This window comes from Mastigoproctus giganteus, chromosome 13 (assembly GCF_048544385.1).
Source record: "Mastigoproctus giganteus isolate SK-2022 chromosome 13, ASM4854438v1, whole genome shotgun sequence".
Lineage (NCBI taxonomy): Eukaryota > Metazoa > Arthropoda > Arachnida > Uropygi > Thelyphonidae > Mastigoproctus > Mastigoproctus giganteus.
The window spans coordinates 102,370,617-102,388,437 of record NC_143587.1 but is presented as its reverse complement, the minus strand read 5'-3'; the positions used below and the strand labels follow the sequence as shown (position 1 = coordinate 102,388,437).

At 37.1% G+C, this 17,821-nt stretch overlaps 1 protein-coding gene across 1 annotated transcript in view; it reads right to left on the bottom strand.

Annotated features, from left to right (window-relative positions):
* The window catches only part of LOC150076313 (cGMP-inhibited 3',5'-cyclic phosphodiesterase 3B-like), a 290,459-nt gene that overhangs the window by 205,918 nt on the left and 66,720 nt on the right, over positions 1-17,821 (bottom strand). The window lies entirely within an intron of this gene.

Genomic DNA, 17,821 nt, shown 5'->3' with positions numbered 1-17,821 from the left:
AACCTGTCACATAATATTCTGTATATTTATCTGAAAGCAGTATGCAATTGCTGACGCGTTTAGAAGTGATGGCTAGACAGGGTCTTCTTTTAGTGTTCGTACACCGCTAGTTCGTAAACCTCAGATAAACCAATGTTTATTCTGAGGTTGCATTGTATTATATCAAATGTATTAAAATGCCTTTCCTTAAATTGAATTTTTTATTTTTAAAAGAAAGACAAAAGCATTTCTATACATTTTAAGTTATTTCTACAACACTTTTTCTAGCACTAACCTACTCACAGTATGAACTTTGATGTTAATAATGATATTGCTAATTCAGAAAACGCAGAAGAAATAATTTATCTTAGAAATCTATGCAAATTTATTTGTAAAATTTTATTTTTGGAATAAAATCTCTGAATTCTATTTTTTCAGCACCCTGGTTTTTATTCTTCTTTTGTACAGCGCCTAATGGAAAAGACAACTGTGACTAGATGTAGGGCTATGCAAAGGTGTTTGGGGGGGACTAGATGCAAAAGGGGTTAAGGGGCCTCGTTTATTTATGTTGAAACTTTGATAGCTCCCTCGATTAGGGCTTCCTAGACCTGGTGCCATTCTAACATGTGTGTTAGCTTGGCCATATCTTGTGAGAACCTGCATTATTTATATGATCAAGCTGTTCTGATTGAATTGTTATCGCCTGTCTGCCCTAACAATGGACATTGCTACTTATTTATTATTATTATTAGCCATATATGGTGCAAGGAAGCCCGAGGCTTATGCTGCACCAGCCAAAAAAAACAATTTGTGAACCACCCCGAGAGAGAGCGGTAGAAGGGAATCACCAAGAAAGAGAAGAATAATGATATCCAGCTCAGGACCCTGGGTGTGCCAAGCCCATACTCATCAGATGTGAGCCCCTGGGGATATACTTCTTGAGTAAGGAGTAGGCTCCTAGTAACAAAACTTGTGGATTTTCTTCTAGTTACAAGTGAAGTTTTTTCAATATAATGTATTCTTTTTTATCAACATGATATGTTAAATAACACTTACTTAAAATGTCTGGTTTTTGTTAATTAACTATAAGAATATTAGTGAATACTGATTACTACAGGTTATTAGTAAGCAGGTTGTATACATTATAGGGGAAACAAGAGGGGAGAGTAATTAAGTAAATAAAGATTAATTCATACACACAGTGTTAGGGTTTTTGGTGCCCTTGATATACTTTTATTAAATATTATAATAAAAATTTTGAATTTTGGTACTCCCAGACATTAGCACCCCTATACCTTGCTTACTATGTTCCGCTAGCCCTGAATTCACAGTAGGAAAGAAAAATTAAAGGAAGGAAAAAGAAACTCCACTCTGTAACACTGATGGATTCAGTAAAAAGTGGCACACCTTTCTGAATCTACCGCTGGAATGCAATTGGATGACAGTATGACATGTAGATGTGACATCACCTCTTTAAATATGGATGGACCAATGTTAAACAGAAAGAATAAGTGGCCATCCTTGCATATTCAAAGAGTTCATCCCAAAATTTAATGCAACCCTTCTGGAAATCCTCATGTTTGTTTGAATGACCTTTAAAAACATGGCTGCTTTTTTTTTTTTTCGTATTGCCTGGAATGTTTTGGAAAGTTTCTTGGATTAGGTGCAGGATGCAACGTTCTTTCGTAGTGGTCTAGAACAGTGGTTCCCAAACTACTGAGACCTAGGGACTCCTTCAAAAATGAAAAAAGTTCGTGGACTCCCTATACATACACTTCCCTACCATTAATATCCGGACACCTGTCTTTAGACAAAAAAGCTTTTATTGTGTCATTTAATATTTTGTGCTGAAACCTTTTGCTTTTATGATGGCCTTCAATCTTCACAGCATACTGTCAACCAACTTTTTATAAATGTCCAGTGATATGTTCCTCCACTCAGCCCTTAATGCAGCCACCAGTTCGGCCTTGTTCTTTGAGCAATCTCAACATGCATGTACCTGACAATCCAATACATTCCAAAGACACTTGATAGGGTTCAGATCACACTCTCGGCTGGCCAATCCAACTTTTCCACACCTATGTCCTCAAACCACTCTGTTACGACCCGAGCAGTATGGCATGGCGTGTTGTCTTGCTGATACAGGTATGGGTCTTCTCCAAAGTATTGACATAATGTTGGAGTGCATAATTGTCCAGAATGTCCTGGTATTGCACAGCATTCACGGTTTTGTCGAAAACGACTAATGGGCCCAAGCCAAATCTTGAAAAGAGCCCCATACCATGACACTGCCTCCACCAAACTTTATTGTTGGGAGGATACAATCAGGAAGAGACTGTTCCCCTGGCATTCGAAACATCCAGGAACGGTCATCAGACTAGTAGAGTGCGAACCTCAACTCGTCTGTCCTGATTTCCATTGCTCTACAGTCCAGGATTCGCGCTCTTTACACCATGTTAATAGGCATCTAGCATTTGTTGAGGTGATCAATTCTGTTGAACTGTTGAGGTGATTCTGCTAAACGTGTCATCTTGCATGCCCACTTTTTCAATTGTCTGTTCAAAGCCTAGTATACATATTTATAATAGGTTCTGTGACGTATTGCATGCATAGCCCTGTTTCCCCATCCGTGGAGGGGAGTCTGGATATTAATGGTAGGGCAGTGTATATATATGTTTATGTATATATGTATGAACACTGGGTGTTCTGAAAAGAAAATTCAAAGTTTTATGTTTAAAACATCTCAACTTTATTCTTATTTTTACATAAATATATAATAATAAGTTTATTTATCATCAATTTGCTATACATAGAACAAATAATTTGACTAGTTCCAGAGGGCCATTTTGCGGACCCCCTGGAACTGGTATATGGACCCCCAGGTGGCTGCAGACCACAGTTTGGGAACTGCTGGTCTAGAACAGTGTTTCCCAAACTTACAATAATTCTCTACCCCTTTTGGGAATAGGCTTACTGGCGTATCCCTTTTCAGGTGAAATTAATTTCCGACAGTTTCCATAATACTATTTTACCTTGACTAGAACAAATACAGTAAGATATATGGTATTCTTTTATTAATATATAATAAAAGTTATACATATACACTGAGTGATCACCTACCTAATACTTCATAGGTCCTCCTTTTGCCCTCAAGACAGCAGCTATCTGACGTGGCATTGTTTCAACAAGATGCTGGAAGCATTCAGGAGATATGGCTAACCAAGTTGTGTGTAATGTGGCTAGCAATGCAGGTATGGAGGTGACTGGTGTATTAAGATGCCAGATATGCCTTTCCATAGGGTCCCACAAGTGCTCTATGGGATTGATATCAGAGGAAGTTTGGAAGCCAATTGATATGCTGGAAGTCAGAACTCTGTTCCTCAAATCATTCCTGCACATTAAGTGCCCGATGGCTCAGTGCATTGTCATCTTGGAAGACACCATTGCCATTTGGGAAAAAGTGTAACATAGCGGAGTGTACACAGTCAGCAACCAGTTGACGATAGTGGAGACCACTGATACATTGTTCCACATGCACCAGGGGTCCAAGTTCCTGCCAGTGAAACATGTCCCACACCATACAATCGCCTCCACCGGCCTGCACTTTTGATACCATGCATGATGGATCAAGAGCCTCATATTGTTGACGCCAAATTTGTACACAACCATCCACGGTGTGGAGTAAATAATGTGACTCATCTGACCAGCACACCTTCTTCCAGTCTTCTAAGGTCCAACTTGCATGCTCTTTGCACCAGGCGAGTCTTTTACGCCCAATGAACCTTGGTTAAAAGAGGATGCTATAGGGGTCATCTGCTAGTATAGCCCATACGTGCGATGCATGATCACGACACTGTTTCGGGTTTGCGCATGTTGTATTGGGTAGTCAACTCTTCAACAGTGCTGTGCCTGTTTGCCTGTATGAATCGTCGGACCTCTGGAGCTCACCTCTAATATCAACCTTTCGCTGACCTTTGCAGTTTTGCCTTCGGGTTGTTGTTTGACCATTTTAACGCCAGTCCTGGTACACTTTAACAATGGCGGCTCTCAAATACCTCACCAGTTCAGCCATTGGGAAAATCGTGGCACCAGCTCATCGAGCTCTCACAATGTCCTTTATCAAACTCCGATAAATCCTTCCTTTTATCCTCATGCTCAGAATTTTAATACCTACCGAACCACTGACACCTTATCTATGCTACACAGGTCAACTAATTCCACACTCTCATACCTCACGTGGTCAACGGTAGGGGTGGTCATAATTCAGTGATCACTCAGTGTATACTATACATAGAAATACGAATTTAAAAAATGGAAGTATTAATAAAAATCAACAAACATTCTGACAGGACAGCGTAGATTTATCATATACAGTAGAACGTTGGTTATCCAGAATAATTTGAAAGGCTGATTTTTTTTTTATTAAAGTATGGCCAACCATACCTTAATAAAAAAAGTACAGTAAGCTCCAGTTATAGTGATCACATTTGAAAATTGAGTTTTCATTACAATAAGCGAAAGATCGAGTTTACTAACAGTTTATAACAGATTGTACAAATAAAAAGCCCAATAAACCAACAACTGCAAATTGTTTTATGGTTGTGACCTCTAGAATTCTATGTGACCTTCAGAAATGTGCTTTAGAAAAATATCACAGAGACTACTGGGTTTCTCGGAAACCACAAGTGAATTTCAGATTAGTTTAGCACCGGATTCAGTAAGAATAATATCGGCCGAAACTGTGCAATATATTATTTTTCTCATTTTTTTACAGTAAAATGTGAACAAAAAGAAAACGAGTAGTTTTAACATTGCAACAAAAAAACAGAAATTATTAATAGAATTAGAAAAGGTGAAAATTTAGGAAATCTCTCCAAAGATTTTAATGTGGGGACTTCAACAATTTACGATATCAAGGAAAATTCCACTGCTATAACAGAATTTATGTCGATTATGGATAGTGAAGGAGCATCTGGGGAGGAAAAATGTCGAAACCTGAAAATGCCACTTTAGAGACTGCACTCAATTTATTTATTTTATTATTTTTTTTTTCTTCAGCACTAAGTTAAGGTGAACCAGTGCCTGGGCCAATGTTGTGTAAAAAAACGTTGGATTTTAATCGAAAATTAAGAGGTAATGAAGATTTTGAGGCAAGCACAGGTTGGCTGAAAAACTTTAAACTGAAACATGGTATCCTGAACTTGATATTCAAGGCAGGAAACTTTCTGCAGACGAATCAGCAGCGGTGTCCTTTGAAAAGTAGTTTGCGTCAGTTATAGCAAATTATGAGAAAGAAAATGTTTATAATGTTGATGAGATGGGCTTATTATGGAAGGCATTACGGAGAAAAGCCTGCACCAAGTTTTAAGATGAGAAAAGAGCGAGTTACAATTGCTATGTGTGCAAACGCCACTGAGATGCATAGACTGCCTGTGCTCGTTATCGGTAAGTCGAAAAAACTGAGAGCATTTAAAAATATTTCGAATTTTCAAGTTTTGTATAAAAATGCCTGGATGGATGTTTTTGTTTCCGAGATTGGTTTATATATTATTTTAATTTAATTAATGTTATTTAATTTAATCTTGCCAGAAAATTTCCAGTTCGATTATCCGGAAGAGGTCTGACCTCAATTATTCCGGTTAACTGACGCTCTACTGTATACAGGGTGTCTCAAAAATATTGGTACAAATGTTTAGGGGAGGTAGGTAACATCTAAAGGAATGTGAATCGCATGGGAACCCATAACCGGAAACGTCACAGGAAAGTAGTAGCAAAGGCACAAGAAGCAGAAATGACACAAGACAGTAATTAGTGGCAAACATTTATTTGACATAATATTAACAATGGAGTACGAGATGGATGCATTTCATGATGTTACAACAGATGCTTGAAGGTTCCACCATCAGACACGATGCATGTGTGACACTGACACAGCACGGATTGGCAGACACGGTCAAACACACCTGGAGTTTCTTTGACAGTAGCAGCAGCGCAGACGAGTCTTGCCACGAGATCCATTTCCGTCTCCACAGGCGATTCATATGCGATAGATTTGAGGGCCTCCACAGAAAGAAATCAAGGCTCAATAAATCAGGTGAGTGTGGGGGCCAGGCAACGGGTCCACCATGGCCAATCCATCAATGCCCAAAATGCCTGTTCAAATATGATAGATACAAGTTGATATGCAACCAAGTTACAAAGGAGGTTAGGCAGGCGAAGGCAGATTACGAGAAATTCTTGGCAAGGGATGCAAAGAAAAACAGCAAAGAGTTCTTTACTTATGTAAACTCTAGTAGGAAGGGGATGAATCAGATTGGTCCACTTGATATTGATGGGTCAACTGTTGATGATCCTGCTCAGGTAGCTAACAAACTAAATGAATATTTTGCATCGACATTCACACATGAGGAGTTATTCAGCAAGGGGAATGCCAGAGGTGTATTCAACTCTAGCAGTAAGCTACAAAATCTTGAAATAACTGGGAGTAAAGTGGAGGAGAAACTGTTGAAGATAAACACAAGAAAGGCACCCGGGGTGGATGGGATCTATCCAGTTATATTAAAGGAGGCAGCAAAGGAAGTAAGCAAACCCTTAGCCATAATTATGAGAGCTTCCTTGGACTCAGGGGAGGTACCCATAGACTGGAAATGTGCAAATGTGACCCCAATTCACAAAGGAGGATCAAAGGCTGACACAAGTAATTATAGACCTGTGAGCTTAACTTCTGTTCCAGGAAAATTAATGGAGGCACTGGTTAAAGAAGCACTGCAGGATCATTTAGACAAGACTTCAGTTATAGCTCAGACACAGCATGGTTTTGTTAAGGGGAAGTCTTGCCTGACCAACTTGATTGGATACTATGATGCAGTCACAAAAGAACTGGATGCAGGGAATAACTTTGATATTATATACTTGGATCTTAGAAAGGCTTTTGATACTGTTGTACATGGAAGACTGCTACACAAATTGGAGCAGTGTGACGTTGGAGGCAAATTGCTGCTATGGATAAAGCGGTGGTTGAGGGGGAGAAGACAGAGAGTGGTAATCAATGGACACTGCTCATCGTGGACTAATGTTATTAGTGGAGTCCCTCAGGGCTCAGTGTTGGGTCCATTATTGTTTTCTGTATTTATAAATGATATTGATGATGGTATATCAAGCTTAATGTCCAAGTTTGCAGACGATACAAAGGTTGGCAGGGTTGTCAAGGACACTACTGACACTATGCTGCTGCAACAGGATCTGGAAAGGTTGAGCAGATGGGCTGAGAGGTGGCAAATGAAGTTTAACATTGACAAATGTAAAGTACTACACATGGGAAACAGCAACTCCAGAGCAACGTATCAACTCTGTGGTACTACACTGACAGTGGTAGAGAATGAAAGGGACTTGGGGGTGGTTGTGCAGGCAGATATGAAGTTCTCTGAGCAGTGCAGACGGGCTGCAAGAGTAGCTCATGGAGTATTGTCAATGATATACAGGAATTTTTCCAGCAGGGATAAGGAGGTGATTATTCCATTGTATAAGGCAATGGTCAGGCCACACCTAGGGTACTGTATACAGGTCTGGAGGCCTCATTTCAAGAAGGATGTAGAGCTGCTGGAACGAGTACAGAGAAGGGCAACAAGATTAGTGAAGGGAACAAAGGGGTGCTCTTACGAAGAAAGGCTTAAGTTTTGCAAATTACAGTGTCTGGAGACTAGGCACCAGCGAGGTGATCTGATAGAGGTGTATAAAGCCTTGAATAGTTTAAGCATGCTCAATGCTGATGGGATTCTTCCTCTAGCTCAGAAAAATCACCTGAGAGGGCATAAATTCAAATTAAGGAAAGACAGATGTAGGATAGACGTGCGGAAATTTTCCTTTAGCCAGCGGGTGGTTGGTTGGTGGAACAGACTTCCATCCCTTGTGGTGGAGGTTGATAGCCTAAATAAGTTTAAGGCTCAGCTGGACAGGTATTTTGAACGAACAGAGGGGTGAAGTGGAAGTGGGTTTTTTTTTTTTTTTTTTTTTTGGCTGATGCTGCATAAGCTTGCTTTCTTGCATCAAATGCCTCTACTAATGCTAATGCTAAATGGTCACGAACATACCTCCCATAATGGGCAGGCACCCCGTCATGTTAAAACCAAATGTTGCATCTCACATTTGCTGGAACATCATCAAGTAACCCTGGTAGAACTTGTTCAAGAAAGATTGATATTTAGCGGAGTTCATGCGGGATGGTAACAGGTATGGGCCGACTAAGCAGTCACCAACCATACCTGCCCACACATTTATTGTGAAGCGATGTTGTGCCGCATGGGGGCGCACACGGTGTGGGCCCTCTGCTAACCCATACACTAGGTGCATGTCTGCCAACTCACAGTTCGTATATTGATGCATGCTCTTCGTGCGGCGACTACCGCTTGAATGAGTAAACCAGAAATTTTCCCTCTCCCGAACTGATGAACAGCGCCGTGTACTGACTTACGGTGATGTTTTCGGTTATGGGTTCCTGTGCGATTCACATTCCTTTAGATGTTACCTACCTCCCCTAAATGTTTGTACCAATATTTTTGAAACACCCTGTATATGGTGGATTCGTACCAGTCTGAAATTAAAGTACGCACGTTAGTTGGTGCAGAAAGCACAAGACGTTAAAAAGTTTTTACAGGCGTTAAAATTTTGTAACAAAAACCGTCAAATGCGAAAAGCGTTGCGGAAGTGGAGTCATCTTCAGCTTCCGCCAGAAGTGAATTATTGTAACTTGTATTGTTGGAATCATACGATGCCAACAATAATTTATCTTCTACTGGACCACATTTAATGAAATTTTGCAAGGAGCTTCATCTTAGCTCTAAACTAGAGGAAAAACTTTCAAACCTCTGAAAATTGTAGTAATTTTTCCAGAATAGTTGAAAATATGAACATGTGATCAAGGAAATTTTCCCACGTAAACGTGATAATGTGGACGTATAGTAAAGCAATCGTTCGAAAGCTAAGGAATTTAGAAACAGAAATATTAAGGTTTTAGGCTACAAAAAACTTTCGGAAACTGGGAAATGCTTTAATTCGTAAACGCGTCTGGTTTCAAGTCACTTGGTGTTTTCAGATTGAATGTCATTTTTTTTCTTCTTTACAATTAAACTCTGATGCTGGAAAAGAGTTCTGCACATTTATGAAAACATTCTTCAACTTGGACATGTCATCAGATATTTAGATAAATACTATACGTAATGGAACGACTATTGATGGTGTATTTAGTCGTGAACTAAAATCTCTTCAATGTAAAAGTTATATATCCTACTTTAGTAGGATATATAATTAAAACTCTTTAATTTTTAATTAAAAACTTTTTAATATTTTAATTTAAAAAAATTAAAACATTTTTAACGTCTGCCGATGACTCTAAATGTAAAACATATGCTAGCGGTAGGACACATTATGTACCTGGTACAGATTTTTTTTTTTAATACTTACTATTTTGGTACCAAAACTGAAATTTCATTGTACTGTATATTTTAAATAAAGTGTAAATTGTTAAACGCTTTTTGAATAGACTACAGCATGGGTAGCAAACCTCCGGCCAGCACGCCAACTCCCGTTCGCAAACGTGTGTAATCTGAACCCCGGTCGTTTTCGAACGATTAAACGGACTGTCATTTATTTTTTATTTTTTTATTATTATTTTTTTATTTTAGTCACCACAAATTCATCACGTTTACGAACTATTAAACGGCCTGTCGTTTATTATATATTTTTTTGAATTAATGGATTTTCTGACGTAAGTTTAGAAAATACTCTGCGCATTGTTACGAAAAATATCGATTCACTGATAAAAATAAACAGTATCAAATATCTCATTAAATATTATAAAAATAAAATATTGAAATTTTTGTTTCATACAAATACAATACATACATGTGTTTCATACATACAAATACAATTGTATTTGTATGTTGTTACAATAATTGTATTTTTGTAATTTTATCTTAAATATGTATTTCGTTTTTCTTATTCATAAAATTAATGATATGTAAGTGTATAGTGAATAACTTAAAACTGTTTATGACTATTATTTTCATTATACAGCATTTTGAATTAATAATCCTAAAAATCGTGGAAATCTAAAAAAAAAATTTATTCAGTATCAGGTACATAACGTGTCCTGCCGTTAGCATATTTAACGTATTTTACATTTAAGAGTCATCGGCAGGCGTTAAAAACGTTTTAATTTTCAGATATTAATAAAATTCATTTTTATTTTATTAATAATAATTACATATCGGTTACTGAAAGTATTGGTTTGTGAAGACTAAAGTAGGAAATATAATTTTTACATTGAAGAGATTTTAGTTCATACTAAATACACCATCTACAGTTCATCTTTCGATAAACCCCAGGGGCTCACATCTGATAAGTATGGGCTTGGCACACCCAGGGTCCTGAGTTGGATATCATCATTCTTCTCTTCTTGGTGATTTCTCTCTCAGGGTAACTCGGGAATTTTTTTTTTTTTTTTTTTTTTTTTTTGGCTGGTGCAGCATAAGCCTCAGGCTTCCATGCACCATATGGCTAATAATAATAATAATAATACAATACAATTTTATTTGTCAAGAGAATTCGTTTACAATAAATGAACTTGTTAAGAAAAGTAAATTTCTTGACAAGTTGTAATTCTTCCTTTACAACAGTTTTGTACAAATTTGTTATCTTACAGAAAAGACTATGAAGTCACTACACATAGTATATTCCACACTGTAAACAGAGGTAGTAGTTTATCTGCATATCGATTCTAATCTACTGTGTCATTGAGTATCAAGAATTTTCTTATTAGGAATTTTAATTTGGTGATGGGGTAACTTCTCCTGAGCCTGAAATCAATGCTAGCCAACAAGTTGTTTATTATATTCATTGTGTGCCTATCTCCAAATCTATTTAGTATCCTAGGGTGAGTCAAAAGTAATTGCTTTTGGGTTCCTTAAATTTTGTGAGATTTTTCTTTGCAGATTCGACTCTTCAAAAATAGTGTTAAGATTTTTTAAGAATAGATTTAACTTCAGTTTTTGAACTGGATACAGTATTTTATGTTTCGACAAAAATTGCCTTCTCTTGTTCAGGTCATTCCAAGAGTTTGTCCCCATTAAAAGTTTCAGAATCCTATTCATTAAGTTGTTTATTGCCCTTATTTCTGTTTTATTTGCTCGTGCCCATATATTTACTAAATAATTGAGTTGGGAGTCCACTAATGCATAAAATAAGGTAACTTTTGTTCTAAGATTTAACTTATTCTTAATGTAGTAGAAAAAGTACACATAAAATCTCATTTTTTTGTACAAGTTTGTTATATGCATTACCAAACTTAGACTGTAGTCAATCCATAACCCAAGGTAACAATGATTTGAAACTTCTTCCATAGTTAGACATTTGAAATTCTGATCATGTAGGCAATCATGTTTGTGCAATTTGATAGAGGGTTGAATGTCCAAGGTTTGATGAGGAGGTCTTATTACCAAAAATTTTGTTTTTTCAAAGCTGCCCTAATTTATTATTGTGCAACCAAGTTTGTAAATGTATTGCATCCTGTTGTAAATCATTCCCCATTTTTGTTAGGTTCTCTCCTATTGTATATAAGATTATATCATTTGCATAAATTTTTATAAAGGAATTCTTAATTATTTCGAATATGTCATTTATATAGATGTTGAACATGATTGGCCAGCATGAGTGCCCTGAGGTACTCCTCTCTTTACGTTATAAGATTTTCCCTTTGTATTTTCTACTTCTACTGCTATTTTTCTCTTGGTTAAATAATTTGCTAGGAGTTGATTGAGTCTTCCCCTTATACCATATTTCAGTAATTTCTGTTGCAATATTTGGATATCAATTAGGTCATATGCTTTGGTCAAATCTATAAATAAAATCAATATGAAGTTATAATAATAATAATAATAAATACATGTAGTATTTTCGAAAGATCTGATGACATGTCCAAGTTGAAGAAAGTTTTCATAAATGTACAGAACTCTTTTCCAGCCTCAGAGTTTAATTGTAAAGAAAAAAAATTACATTCAATCTGAAAACACCAGGTGACTTGAAACCAGATGCGTTTTCGAATTACAGCATTTCCAAGTTTCCGAAATTTTTTTTTTTTTTTTTTTTTGTATCTTAAAACCTTAATATTTCTGTTTCTAAATTCCTTAGCTTTCGAACGATATGCTGTACGTCCACATTATCCCGTTTATTACGTGAGAAAATTTCCTTGATCACATGTTCACATTTTCCACTATCCTGGAAAAATTACTGCAATTTTCAGAGGTTTGAAAGTTTTCCTCTAGTATAGAGCTAAGATGAAGTTCTGTGCAAATTTTCACTAAATTTGGTCCAGTAGAACAATGTTCTCCAAACTTTTTTGGTCGGGCACCCTTATTTTACTTAAAAAGACTAGCGCGTACCCAGGAATAAAAAATTAAATATATGTTTATTGTATATTTTTTAAATTTATAAATCATTTACATGGAAGGCATTATATCTAAAATCACGTATAATTGTAAAAGACCGCAAATAAAAAAAATACAAAACAAAATTAAATTGAAGTTCAAGGAAAAAATGGATGTACTTGAACGTGCATGACTCACGGCACGATCAAATAAAGCCGCGCGATCACGTGGGATGAGGGCATCATATTTCAGCAGCATCTAAGCATCACCAAAAGAAGACCTATGCAGCAATGTGGCTGCTATGCCAAGAGCTCACAGGAATACATGATCCTCAGTTTATCATTCCGATATGTTCAACGCTGCCTTTATCCCATTCCATTATATTCCTCCATCATCTAGTCCTCAGCGCCTAAAATACACTTCATAAAATTTCTTGAGCTAGAGTACTGGATCCTTAAATGGCTTAATAAAATAACAGGTAAACAGTATACCATCTGTAGATCGGTGCTCTATTCGAATTTAGACGCGATGCCTTGAAAATATCAGATTGCTGCCCAAAATATTCTGACACTCACTAAACTCATAACCGGACGCATAGATTCCCCCAGAATGGATGACATCCTTAGGCCAGCAGGACACCAGGCAGACCCACGGCTTTCTCTTCAAGCAGAGCTAGACAATCTAGGTCGCCTAAGTATTATGTTCCCCGGAAACACTATCCAGCTGATCAACAGACCAGCGCAGTGGTTTTCAACCGGGGTACCGCGGCACCTTAGGGCGCCGCAACAACATTCCAGGGGTGCCACGTAATTTGTGTTTAAGTTACTTAAACTTATTATTTTTAAATTTATATGTTTATTTCATTGTAAAGAGGTGTACAGTATCTTTTTAATTTTGTGGTGATCTATTATTGATGTTTACTTAGTACCTCTATATAAAGAAAAAAAAAATCTAATAGGTATGAGTAAGTCTCAGAAAAAGTTTAGCGGATATCATGTTTCAGTTATGGCAGCTGAGCGAAAAATATATTTTATAAATTATTAGTTAGAACTGGTAATGATATTTATTTATTTTTTTAATTACAGAAAATAAGAGGGCGTCATTTTGACTTTTGTTGCTGTGTTTATATTGTTCTTTTGCTATTTTTGAATTTAATTGGGTATAATCGAATAAAGTCGGATAAAGGAAAAGGTCATCGTCGTGAAGAAGTTAAAAGGGGTAAGTTCTGAAATTTTTGTGACGTTTGGACAAGTGGTAGTCCAGTTACTGGCGATTTTATATTTTGGTCACAAATTCAATCAGGCAGCCATTATGGCGCTATACTTTACATTTCTAAACTAAAACCTGCGGGGTAAAAACAAAAATTTGGCATACTGTATTTGCATTATATGGGGTATATCAATGCGCGTGATGTCATTCTTGCAAATCTAGGTTTAATGTATCGTGTCACTTATACATAGATTGAGAATTCACTTCGGCAGTGAATCACAGTTTGGATTTAAAACCATTGTATTATGCTTGGTAAAGTAAAATTATCAAATAAAAAAAAAAACGTTGTATTATGCTAGTAACTGTAAAATTATGAAAATTAAAAAAAAGAGAAGTAAGTCTTTACAACCTGATACCCGTTTCGACTGATCGTTGTGACTAGTAGTGATTGCTGGCCCGCTATGGTTAGTGAGCTAGGGTATATACCCCCTACTTGCCGCAGTATCCTGCTTTATCCCACGCTTTCCTCTGTTTTAAACAGAGGAAAGCGTGGGATAAAGCAGGAAAGACCGAGCTTTCCTCTATTTTAAACAGAGGAAAGCTCGGTCTTTCCTCCGATCTTTCCTCTGTTTTAAACAGAGGAAAGATCGGATTTAAACTGACCAAACTAACGAATTCATGCGTAAAACGGTTTTCGTAATCTATTGTATACAGTTGTGCCCCCATATTCGCTGATTCAGTTACCTGCGGTTAACCACAGAAAAAAAAAAAAACTTGCCACGTACTACTCGCGTGTCCAATACGATGCTCCCTTTATTTTTTAAAATGTCGCTTATGGTTGGTCACCTACATTATAATGGTTCTTTAGAGATTTAACTGATGCACCGTTTTCAAACTTTTGAATAATTTCATGTTTTTGTTTAATTTGAAAGCACAACTCTTGCGTTTGCCGATCATTTTCAGGATTTCTAAAAATAAAAAAAAAATTTCCGACATCTTTGTGACATAATTAAGGAAACAAAATTTTTCCCTTTTGCCGTGCGACGGAACGCAACAATCGACGTGACGCACCAAGTCAAACTAAATATTTTATCTGTTTTTTTTTTGTTTTGTTTTGAGTGGTAGTTGTGAAGACAGCGGGGTTTACAATATAAAAGGTAGTAGTAGCATGTGATGCAAGAAAGCAAGTGTATGAGCTTATGCAGCATCAGCCAAAAAAAAAAAAAATCACACCATTCCCTCCAAATGCCTGTCCAGTTCCTCCTTAAATTTATTCAACCTATCAACTTCCACAACGACAGATGGAAGTTTGTTCCAGCAATTAACCACCCCCTGGCTAATGGCAAATTTCCGCACATCTATTCTACATCTGTCCTTTGTTAATTTGAATTTATGCCCCTTAGGTTCGTAATCTGAACAAGTGGAAGTATCCCATCAGAATTCAGCGTGCTCAACCCATTCAAGGCCTTATATACCTCAATCAGATCACCGTGCAGGTGCCTAGTCTCCAGCCACTGCAATTTGCAGAACTTAAGCCTCTCTTGGTAAGAGGATCCCTTCATTCCCCTCACCAATCTTGTTGCCCTTTTCTGTACACGCTCAAGTAAATCTACATCTTTCCTAAAATGAGGCCTCCAAACCTGTACGCAGTACTCAAGGCGTGGCCTGACCATTGCCTTATACAGAGAGACAATCACCTCCTCCCTGCTAGCAAAATTCCTATATATCATTGACAAAACCCCATGACCTGCCCTGGCAGCCTGTCTGCATTGCTCAGAAAACTTCATATCTGACTGCACAATTACTCCCAGGTCTTTTTCATTTTTTACCACTTTAAGTGTTGTACCACACAGTTGGTACGTTTCTCTGGGATTACTTCTACCCATATGCAGTACTTTGCATTTGTCAAGGTTAAACTTGTTGCCACTTCTTAGCCCATCTGCCCAAATTATCTAGATCCTGTTGCAGTAGCACACTGCCATTACTGTCATTAACAACCCTGCCAACCTTTGTATCATCTGCACACTTCGACATTAAGCCTGATATACCTTCATCAATATCATTGATAAATACAAAACAATATAAATATAAATACAAAACAACAGTGGACCTAACACCGAGCCCTGTGGGACACCACCAATAACATTAGTCCACGAAGAGCAGCACCCATTGATTACCACCCTCTGTCTTCTCCCACTTAACCATCCTTTTATCCATTGTAGCAACTTACCCTTAATACCATTCTGCTCCAATTTGTACAATAGTCTTCCATGTGCAACAGTGTCAAAAGCTTTCCTGAAATCCAAATATATGATATCAAAATTATTTTTTTCATCCAGTTCCTTTGTAACCACATCATAATATCCTATCAAATTTGTCAGACAAGACTTTCCCTTAACAAACCCATGCTGTGTCTGAATTATTGCTGCAGTCTTGTCTAGATGATCCTGCAATACATCTTTAACCAGTGACTCCATTATTTTACCCGGAACAGAAGTTAAACTAACTGGTCTGTAATTACTCGTGTCACCCTTCGATCCCCCTTTGTGAATTGGGGATACATTTGCACATCTCCATTCCGTGGGAACCTCCCCCGAGTCCAAGGATGCTCTCATAATTATGGCTAAGGGTTTGCTTAGTTGTTTTGCCGCCTCCTTTAATATAACTGGATAGATCCCATCCACCCCAGGTGCTTTTCTTATGTTTAACTTCAACAATTTCTCCTCCACTTTGCTTTCAGTTATTCCAAAATCATTAAGTATCCTGCTGCAATTTGATAACCTTCTTCCATTTTCAAACCTTAATAATTCCTCATGTGTGAATGTAGATGCAAAATACTCATTCAGTTTGTTTGCTATCTGAGCAGGATCATCAACAGTCGAACTATCAATGTCAAGTGGACCAATCAGATTCATCCCCTTCCTTTTAGAGTTTATATAAGTAAAGAAATCCTTGCTGTTTTTCTTAGCATCTTTTGCCAGGGATTTCTTGTAATCTGCCTTCGCCTGCCTAACCTGTTTTGTGACCTGATTACAGACTAAATTATATCTGCCATAGGCTTCTGAGTCGATTGATAATTTATATGCATCCCATGCATTTTTCTTCTCTGTTACGAGTCTCATTAGTTCATTAGATAACCATTTAGGCCTAAACCTTGAACAATATTTCTTAATAGGTATGAAACTTTTAGTGGCATCCATGATTAATTCCTTGAATGCTTCCCACTTGGTACATTAATCTCCCAATGACGACTTATAACGCCGGTTCTTGTCGCTTATTTATGACTTGCAAAATATCTGTTTATACCTATTCTAGTTATTACTTGAATTTTATGATTTCTGGTCGATTTATTTATTTATTTTAGTTTGGAGTCTTGAAGTGTCCCGGTTAATCCAATCCCGGTAAATCAAGAGTCTGCTGTACTTATTTATTACCATATTTAATGTTGGTAATGTCTTACTGTGTGTTTAATTTATCAATTAAACTTTATTATACGTATGTATGTATGTATATATACAAAAAAAATCACGTTGTGCAGGCTGGCCTCGATTAATGCGATTAATTCGGCCTGCAAGCGCATCGAGCAAAACGAAAACGCGTTAATCGAATATAATAATCAATAGGAAAAATTATAATTGGTCCTTGACCTTCTGGAATGTCCTTAAGAATTTTAAAAATACCTTTTAAATAACTTTTTAACTGTATACAATGTAAAAGATAATGAAAATAATTATGGAATTAAATGTTTATTGCATAAAACAGTGGTTCCCAAACTGCACACCGCGGAATATTATAAATTTTTGAGGGAAACACAGCGATACTCGACATCTGTTGGACACCGAGTGAACTACTAGCTCGAGGTAGTTCACAGTTTCAGCTTTTCTTATTAAGTTGTTTGGACCTAACTACTAAACGGAACTGTTAGGTATTTCTTTTGGACTGGGTGCACCTTGAAAAAGTTACTGAGACACTAAGGGCCCTGTGAACCGAGAAAGTTTGGGAACCTCCGACATAAAATACACAATGAAGAAATGACTGTTGCGGAAATATTTGAGCAGTGTTGATTTTCTCTTTTCATCAATCAATTTCCGATAGCTGACAACAATCTTCTCTGGGCCCTGTAGAAATAAATATCGCAGAAAACCTCAAACCTTTTGTTTCAGGTTCTCTGCAATACGAAAGATTTCATCTAGTTCTTTTATCTCCTTCGCAGT